This window comes from Triticum urartu, chromosome 1 (assembly GCF_003073215.2).
Source record: "Triticum urartu cultivar G1812 chromosome 1, Tu2.1, whole genome shotgun sequence".
NCBI classification, from domain to species: Eukaryota; Viridiplantae; Streptophyta; class Magnoliopsida; order Poales; family Poaceae; genus Triticum; species Triticum urartu.
The window spans coordinates 213,006,555-213,016,906 of record NC_053022.1 but is presented as its reverse complement, the minus strand read 5'-3'; positions in this window follow the sequence as shown (position 1 = coordinate 213,016,906).

Sequence of the window (10,352 nt, the reverse complement as noted above, 5' to 3'; positions counted from 1 at the left end):
ATCAATTTCATCAAGCAAAAGAACAGTTAAAGCAGTATGAGGACGTGAGAAATGAAAGTTCATTTCTTCATGATTAGCCTGCGTCCTTTCAGGCATACTTAGGTCTCCAGCAAATTCTTCAGACGATTACGTACGTCTGGAGACCTGACCCTGCAGAAGAAATTAGTTCTTTTTCTTCACCACCCACATCTGAAGGGGTGGCAAAGAGTTCATCATTCTGCGAGCTCCATAAGAGAAAGGTGGCATAGATGCCAGTCCATTTCGTTTCACATAAGAGGGGTTAGAGTAAGCATAAGAGTAAGCAGAGAAATTCTTCGAGGACTTATGGACATAATGATTTGAAGAATAATGCACATATCCATAATCCTTAGATCTTCCCTACGAAACAGACGGGTTAGCACAATGATGTTCATATGAGGACTTTGATCCTTTTGAGGAATATGATCCATGTGAGGAGTTTGGTCCGTATGAGGACTTGGATCCATATGAAGAATTTGATCTCGGGTTCCTATTCTTCACAAGTGGTGTCATGATGACATTCACCTGATGATTTTCAAGGCATCTTTTGGGAACCCAGATTTTCTTCATAGGGGGGCCGTTCCTGCAGTTAGTGCCAACATATCTAGCAAATACTTCACCATTCTGATTTTTGAACATTTTATAGTTGGAGTCAAATGATTCATCATCAGAACGAGGAGATTCACATGCAAATCCAGATAAGTTAGATGGATCACCTGGAGGTCCCTTTGCAGCAACCCATGGAGGTTTTGGGATACTACTCAGGTTTCCACTAGGTCCCATTGATACGTCTCCATTGTATCTACTTTTCCAAATAGTTTTGCCCTTGTTTCAGACTCTAACTTGCATGATTTGATTGGAACTAACCCAGACTGACGCTGTTTTCAGTAGAATTTCCATGGTGTTATTTATGTGCAGAAACAAAAGTTCTCAGAATGACATGAAACTTCACGAAACATCTTTTCGGAAATAATAAAAAAATCCTTGCGAAAGATGAAGACCAGGGGCTCATACCCTAGCCGCGAGGGTGGGGGTGCGCCCCCTACCTCATGGGCCCCCTGGAGCTCCTCCGACCTCAACTCCAACTCTATATATTTGGTTTCGTAGAGAAAGAAATAAGGGAGAAAGATTCATCGCGTTTTATGATACGGAGCCGCCGCCAAGCCCTAAAGCCTCTCGGGAGGGCTTATCTGGAGTCCGTTAGGGGCTCTGGAGAGGGGAATCCGTCGCCATCATCATCATCAACCATCCTCCATCACCAATTTCATGATGCTCACCGCCGTGCGTGAGTAATTCCATCGTAGGCTTGCTGGACGGTGATGGGTTGGATGAGATTTATCATGTAATCGAGTTAGTTTTGTTAGGGTTTGATCCCTAGTATCCACTATGTTCTGAGATTGATGTTGCTATGACTTTGCTATGCTTAATGCTTGTCACTAGGGCCCGAGTGCCATGATTTCAGATCTGAACCTATTATGTTTTCATCAATATATGAGAGTTCTTGATCCTATCTTGCAAGTCTATAGTCACCTATTATGTGTTATGATCCGTTAACCCCGAAGTGACAATAATCGGATACTTACCGGTGATGACCGTAGTTTGAGAGTTCATGTATTCACTATGTGTTAATGCTTTGGTCCGGTACTCTATTAAAAGGAGGCCTTAATATCCCTTAGTTTCCGCTAGGACCCCGCTGCCACGGGAGGGTAGGACAAAAGATGTCATGCAAGTTCTTTTCCATAAGCACGTATGACTATATTCGGAATACATGCCTACATTACATTGATGAATTGGAGCTAGTTCTGTGTCACCCTAGGTTATGACTGTTACATGATGAACCGCATCCGGCATAATTCTCTATCACCGATCCATTGCCTACGAGCTTTCCATATATTGTTCTTCGCTTATTTACTTTTCCGTTGCTATTGCTATATCACTACAAAATACCAAAACATTACTTTTGCTATCATTACCTTTTGCTATCCTTACCACTACTATCATATTACTTTGCTACTAAACACTTTGCTGCAGATATTAAGTTTCCAGGTGTGGTTGAATTGACAACTCAGCTGCTAATACTTGAGAATATTCTTTGGCTCCCCTTGTGTCGAATCAATAAATTTGGGTTGAATACTCTACCCTCGAAAACTGTTGCGATCCCCTATACTTGTGGGTTATCAAGACTATTTTCTGGCGCCGTTGCCGGGAGCATAGCTCTATTCTTTGAGTCACTTGGGATTTATATCTTCTTATCATTATGAAGAACTTGAGAGATCCAAAAACCAAGATTTATCCCTCAACTACGAGGGGAGGTAAGGAACTGCCATCTAGCTCTGCACTTGATTCACCTTCTGTTTTGAGTAAGCTTGCGACACCTAAACCTGCTTCTGCTATTCGTTCTGATATGTCGCATGTTATTGATGATGCCACTTCTGCTATGCATGATACTTATGATGAAACTACTTCTATGCTTGATACTACTGTGCCACTTGGTGAATTTCTTGATGAACAACTTGCTAGGGTTAGAGAGAATGAAAATATTGAATCTGATAATATTGATGAAAGTGATGATGAAGACTCTCCCCTAATAAATATGAATCACCTGTTATTCCTGAGGGTTATGTTTTTGAAAAAGAAGCTGCTCTAGCTATTTTAGCTTGCAAAGATAGATACGAGCTCAAGAGGTTATTAGCTAAATGGAAGCAGCAATCTCTTAATGCTAGAATGAAACCTGACCCTGCTTTTGCTACTTCACCTATCTGTGTTACGATAAGGATTATGAATTCTCTGTTGATCCTGATATAATTACTTTGGTTGAATCTGATCCTTTTCATGGCTATGAATCTGAAACTGTTGTGGCACATCTTACTAAATTAAATGATATAGCCACCCTGTTCACTAATGATGAGAGAACTCGCTACTTTTATATCCTTAAAATATTTCCGTTCTCATTAAAGGGTGATGCTAAGATATGGTTTAATTCTCTTGATCCTGGTTGTGTGCGTAGTCCCCAGGATATGATTTATTACTTCTCTGCTAAATATTTCCCTGCTCATAAGAAACAAGCTGCTTTAAGGGATATATATAATTTTGTGCAAATTGAAGAAGAGAGTCTCCCACAAGCTTGGGGGAGGCTTCTCCAATTACTTAATGCTTTGCCTGATCATCCTCTTAAGAAAAATGAAATACTTGATATCTTTTATAATGGACTAACCGATGCTTCCAGAGATTACCTGGATAGTTTGTGCTGGTTCTGTTTTCAGGGAAAGAACACCGGATGAAGCTGAAATTCTATTGAATAATATATTGACAAATGAAAATAATTGGACACTTCCTGAGCCTATTCCTAAACCAACTCCTAAGAAAAGAGGTGTTCTATTTCTCAGTCCTGAAGATATGCAAGAGGCAAAGAAATCTGTGAAAGAAAAAGGTATTAAAGCTGAAGATGTTAAGAATTTACCTCCTATTGAAGAAATACACGGTCTTAATTTACCGCCTGTTGAAGAAACATATGATCTTAATCCATTACCTATTGAAGAAGTACATGGTCTTGATAACCCGACATAGGTAGTAAAGGTAAATTCTCTCTATAGATATGTTAAAGCTGAAATCCCTCTTACTAAGTTTGCTAGCCCATGCTTAGATGAGTTTGATAAATTTATGGTTAAGCAAGAAGGCTTCGATGCTTATTTTGGTAGACAATTGAAATACAATTCAAATATTGTTGAACACTTGGTGATTATATGGCCTAATGTCAAAGGTGAACTTAAACTTATTAGTAAACATGCTTCTATGGTTACCACTCAAGTAGAACAAGTACTTAAAGCTCAAAATGATTTGCTCAATGAATTGAATAGTAAGAATAATGATTTTGCTATTAGAGTGGCTACTAGAACTGGTAAAATAACTCAGGAACCTTTGTATCTTGAAGGCCACCCTAAGAGAATTGAGCAAGATTCTCAGAGAAATAGTATAGATGCACCTAGTCCTTCTAAAAGAAAGAAAAAGAAAAATGATAGGACTTTGCATGCTTCTAGTGAACCTATTACTTGAAACACCTGAGAATCCAAATGATATTTCTATTTCTGATGCTGAAACACAATCTGGTAATGAACCTGAAATTAGTGATAATGCTTAATTGAAAGTGCTGTTATATCGACTAGAGGGGGGGGGGGGGAATAGGCGATTTTTATGAAATTCTTCATTGAGAAATTTGCCGGTGAGGAAATTCCTTAGCGAAGAACTACTAGCAGCGGAATAAGTACTCAAAAGTAAACATAACAGAACACAAACATAGTCATCATGATGAAATGAAGACAGGCACAGAGTACAGGAAGCGTAAGCACATGATAACATAGGATGAAGACAAACAGACTGAATAAATTAAACTGAGGAAATTGAGAAAGTCTTCAATCAAAGTCTTCAAACACAGATATGAACAAACACACAACACAGTTATGAGGAAATGGAAGAGTTGAGGGAATAGAACCAGTAAGCTTGGTGAAGACAATGATTTGGTAGACCAGTTCCAACTGCCGTCTCAGTTGTACGTCTGGTTGGAGCGGCTGAGTATTTAAACTCGAGGACACACAGTCCCGGACACCCAGTCCTGAACACGCAGCCCAGGACACCAAGTTCTCACCGTATTCTCCTTGAACTAAGGTCACACAGACCTCGTCCAATCACTCGTGGTAAGTCTTCAGGTGACTTCTGAACCTTCACAAACTTGGTCACTCGGCGATCCACAATTCCTCTTGGATGCTCTAGACCATGACGCCTAACCGTCTGGAAGAAGCACAGTCTTCAAAGGTAACAAGCGTCGGATCCACGCATGATCAATCTCTTCAGTGATGCTCAATCACTTGTGTTTTTCCTCACTTGATGATTTTCGCTCAAAGTCCTCGGAGGATGGGTTGCTCTCAAATGACAAGTGTCAGTTTCTCTCGGAGCAGCCAACCAGCTAGTGGTTGTAGGGGGCGGCTATTTATAGCCTAGGGAGCAGCCCGGCATGATAAGACATAAATGCCCTTCAGTGATATGACCGTTAGGTGGATAGATATTTTGGGACAGCTGGCGCATAGCACAACAATGGTCGGAATTTTGAGTAGCAAAATCCTTAGGGCTATCATGTTCCTCACTGTGTAGGCAATCCGCACTGGCGAATTCCTAACTCCTAAGTCAGAACAAATTCCTCAGAGACCAGAAGAACTTCGTCTCTGTCACTGAAGAATATGACTGGACTGTATGAGATTTCCAATGGCTTCACTCGAAGGGATTGGTAGGTATAGGATTTGGAGTTGAGCATCACATGGAAATTTTTCCTTAGTATTTCCTCGACCCCCTTTAATAGTACGGTGTTTCCTATGAGTCAAGAAAGAGAAAATGAAACTACGAAAACAAAAGTCTTCACGCTTCATGTTCCTCCAATGAATACCAAGTCTTCAAGGTCACACCAATTTCTTCACTTTCAAAGTCTTCAGAAATCCAAAGTCTTCAGTCGAAGAACTTCATTTTTAGGGGTCAACTTTCTCTGTAAATATCAAACTCCTCATAGAGTTATAGACCTGTGTACACTCACAAACGCATTAGTCCCTTAACCTATAAGTCTTCAATACACCAAAATCACTAAGGGGCACTAGATGCACTTACAATCTCCCCCTTTTTGGTGATTGATGACAATATAGGTTAAGTTTTCAACCGGGATAAACATATGAAGTGTAAATACTGATATTGAGGAATTTGATTGCAAGATATAGAAGAACCCCCCCTGAAGATGTGCATAGTGAGGAATTTGCTTTTGAAGCAATGCACACTTGAAGAGTTGAATCATGGAGATCTCCCCCTATATCTTGTAATTCATACACGCATTTGACATATAACAGTGAAGAATTTGAAATGCATGATGAAATATGGTGACTGATGTAATTTAGCATGCGTGCATTATCATATATGAGGAATAAGCATGCAGAAAAACATATCAAAAGTATCAGAGCACCATCGGGTTTAAGTTTACAACTCGATCCAATAAAGTCTCAGAAGAACGAGAGTTGTAACTTAAAAAAATGCCCATATAGAAAGACCCACTTGAAGACTAACTCAAAATTCTCCCCATTTCAAATGACCAAAAGGATCAAATATGAGGACTAACGCCCCTGAAGAATATCAAGTTGATGAAGGAGCGCCAATGTTGTTGGGGTCGTTTATCATAGTAGGGCCTGCCGCAGTGTCGTCCAAGTCTTCATTCTCATCAGTGTCGCACGATGAAGAATATGAGCTGGCCACCAAGGAAGGAACCTTGACCTTTCTTGAATTTCTTCGGTGGAGGTGCATACCAGTCAAAATCTTCCTTGAGACCCATTTTCTTCAGATCTTCTTCACCATACAGATGTGACAGTATTGCCCAGGTGCGACCGAAGACTTCATGGAGGTAGTAATGGTTTTTCTTCACTACATTGTGTGTAGCAGTCATGTTGTGAAGAAATGAACCAAACTGACGCTTAACCCATTTATGATTTCGATCCACCTTCTGGTGAAGACTAAGAAGAAGCTCACGATCAATCATCACACGAGGAGCAGTGGCTTGAGGAGTAGACTTGGGTGCATTGGCAGAGTCATGTGTGGCAGAGTCATCATTCGTGGAATAAGAGGCAGCTTAGCGAAACTGTCCATCCAATGGACGAATGCCTTCATCTATAACAGCTGGTGCGTTGCCCTTTTCATCAACTGAGGAATAGGTCTGCTTGAGGAGTTCAATCGGGGGCAAGTAGCTGAGGTGATTCTGAAAATCAGCTTTGTAGTTGAGTGAAGACCTTGTCCTGAGAAATCTCATAATCCAAGGTGCATAAGGCTTCAGCTCAAACCGAGACAGTGCAACATTTGCCAGAGTCCTCATGAAGAAATCGTGATAATTGACACGAATGCCATGAATGATATTGAATATCAGATTCTTCACGATGCCAACAATTTCCTCATTAGATGAGTCGTGGCCTTTGATAGGACTCATTGTCCTCGTAAGAATACGATAGATAGTTCTGGGCACATAAAGTAATTCCTTCATGAGGAATTTGGTTCGTGGGGCCTGACCTGGCTTCAAAGGTTTCATCAGAACTTGCATGTAGTGATTTGTAAGCTTAGGTTCATTGTAGATGCAACGAGCTTCTTCAAGGGGAGGACTGAGTGGTAAGGAACGAAGCAATTCAGTAGCTGGTGCTGTGTAGTGAGTGTTCTCAGACATCCAGTCTAGCACCCATGAATTCACATCTTCAGAATCTCCTGTGATGTGCAACATCGCATAAAATTGAAGAATCAGTTCTTCATTCCAATCACAGATGTCAGAGCAAAAGTTTAACAATCCAGCGTCGTGAAGAACACTAAGGACTGTCACGAAACACGACAGAGATTCCATATCCACGTGAGGAATGTGCTCATGGTAGAAGATTTTCTATTTGTTGAACAACACCGAGGAATAGAAATTTGCTTGACTAGCAGTCCAGAAACGCCTCTTCCTTATACGAGCAGAATCATATGGGTTGTAGTCTTCAAAGAATACGTGCTCGCTGAAGAAATCATCAGCCTTGAACTTTTGTTCGCGTGAGAATAAATCCTTTGGCTTGGGCAGAGGAGTGTTAGTGAGTTGCATCACGACCTCAGGAATCGCAATCTCAGGTTCTTCAGGCTGAGGAATTTCTGGTTCCTCTTCAGTGGCAGTCTGTGTCTTCAGATGTTCAGCAGCAGCAGTTTCTTCAGCACTAGTGGCTGGAATTTTCTCACGTACAGATGAAGTGGGGTGAGTTTCTTCAGAGCTCATTTGAACAGTTTGTGCAGGGGACTGAGGTATTTGCTGCAACGGTGTGAACATTGGAGAGTTTGGATGCTGACTATCCCAGAATTCATCACTCATCACTGGTGTGGAGCAGCCAATGTCCACATCTTCACCTTCCATTTCTTCAACGCCAGCCTCTTCAGCTGTGAACTGAGGCATATGCGAGGACATAACAGGTGTTGAAGGGACTGTATCCACTTCAATTTCTTCATCAATCTGCTCTGACGAAGCAGCAGAATGATTTTCTTCATCAGATCCGCTAGGGATCTCATATTCTTCACCAAAAGGAACAAGGTCCTTTGATGGCACGGTTGAGATCGGAACAACATCAATGGGATTAGCAAATGAACTGGTCAAAGGCTTCATCTTCTTTGGAGCTGAAGAATCTAAAGTAGCTGATGCTTTCCTTTTCTTCACTGCTGCACGCTCTGCAGCCTTGGTCTTTTTCACATCTGATGCAGATGGAAGGATCGGAGTTGGTGTTGGCGCAAGAGGAGAAGAGGAATCTAGTTGATTTTCTTCAGGCACAACTGATGCAGTTGCCCTGATTTCTTTAGTTTCTTCAGGCGCACCACTAGTGGATGCGCTGGCAATTTCTTCAGCGGCCGGAATGCATTCATCAGTCCTGGAACTCACATTTTCTTCAGCAGCCTGATTTTCATCAGCGGTGCTGGCATGTTCTTCAGTCGGTTGAGCAAATGCTTCAGCCTGAGGAATTTCCTGTTGCGTTGGGGCAGCAACATTGGAAGTGAAGTCATCAGCAAGTCTTACAAAATGAACCTTGGCTCCAAGCCAATCAGCGCGGTATGCATCAAATTCATCACTGAGTTTCTGGATCTCAGTTTGAATAGCGACAAGTTCTTCAGTTGTCATAGAGACAACGTTTTTCTTCAGATAGCGCTCCTTCTTGTACTGCGCTTTCTTGATCTGCATGGCCTTCTCAAATTTCCATTTTTCTTCTTGAATGAAGTGGGTCAGCATGTGACTTTGGCCAGGAGTCAGCTTGAAATCAGGCATGGGAGTGTTGGGGTCCCTATGCCAAACATCAATGTATTCGAGGATCAACTTGGGATCCAAAAGCAGTGGCACATCTGTTCCCTTGGCTCTAGCGGCCCTGACTTGCCTATCTCTGATGATTTCAGCAAGTTCATCATCATCAGCTTCGTCTTCTTCAGACGACACTTGGAAGGCGACCTGCTTCTTCTGAGGACGAGGGCGAGGACCTCGTCCAGCAGTGACCTTTGTCTTCAATAGAGAGGGTCCCGTTGAGGAATTTGGTGCAACTGAGGAACTAGCTGAAGCCCCTGAGGCAATTGAGACGCCCGTGGTCCTTTGACACGTGGTGAGATGCACAGGTGCAGAGGACTTTGTCGAAGCGGCCGAAGACTTTGGCGGAGGAGCTGAGGACTTTTGAGGAGCAGGAGCATCATGAGGAATTGGCCGTGAGGGCTTTGAGGATTCTGGCCGTGAGGGCATTGCTGGGGAACTTGGCCTTGAGGGCACTGTTGGTGAAGCACTTGGCTTGCGCGCATGCTTCTTTGACATAGCCTTCTTCGGCTTGACAGCAGAGGCCTCAACAGAGGCAGCAGCAGCAGCAGAGTCTTTATTGAATTTCCTCACTGCTTCTCTGGCTTGCTTAGCCAACTTGGCTTGGCGCTTGGCCCATTCATCAGGATAGTCCTCACCGCGCTTGAGGCTGGTGGGATCTGCTTCTTGGCCAGGTGCCAATGGAGGTCTTGGGCATGGAGGATTGAGTGTGAATTTCTTCATGTACTTGGGAGTAACATACCTGTACTCCCTCCACTCTCTTGCCCATCTCCTTTCTATCCTCTGTATGCGCACCTTGCGCTGATTTTGTCCTCTTTTCCAAACTTGACCTCATCAGAGTGCAGTAATCCTTGTATATGTCATCAGGGATTTCAAAAGCTATGTTGACCTTAGCCCTCTTTCCTCCTTTCTGTGGCTTCTTACCGTCAGCCATTTTCTTCAGTTGAGGAATTTGAACAATTGAATTTTCTGAATAAGTATGCAACTTTTCTTCGAGGAACGCTGCAAATGAGTTAATTTGATGAGAACCTAGTGATTCAGCAACTGACATGAGTACCTGTGAACAGAGTATAGTTGCGAGGAATTTGGAGAGGTCATATGCGTTCTCAGAAGGTTTTATAAGGAACAAGTTTGAGGAATTTGACCAGATGAGTCTTGAAGAATTTCACTAAGCGTTCTTTGTCTTAGGTTCCAGAGATGTGTAGATCAAAAATCCACACTTTTGAGGAATCTTGAAGAAAAACATAGCTTAGAGAAACGAATCAAGAACATATGATATGAGAGGTGTTTTAGTGTGTGAAGATATGAAGAAAAACACCTTTGAAGATTTTGTAGATAATCATTCGAATCAACGAGGGTAGTAAAAGTAACTTTTAATTACCCTGGATGAAGAACACGAGAACAGTGAGGTGGAGAGGTGAAGTTCATCTGTGTAGATCTTCCACGCCCTAACTCAGCGGAGGAA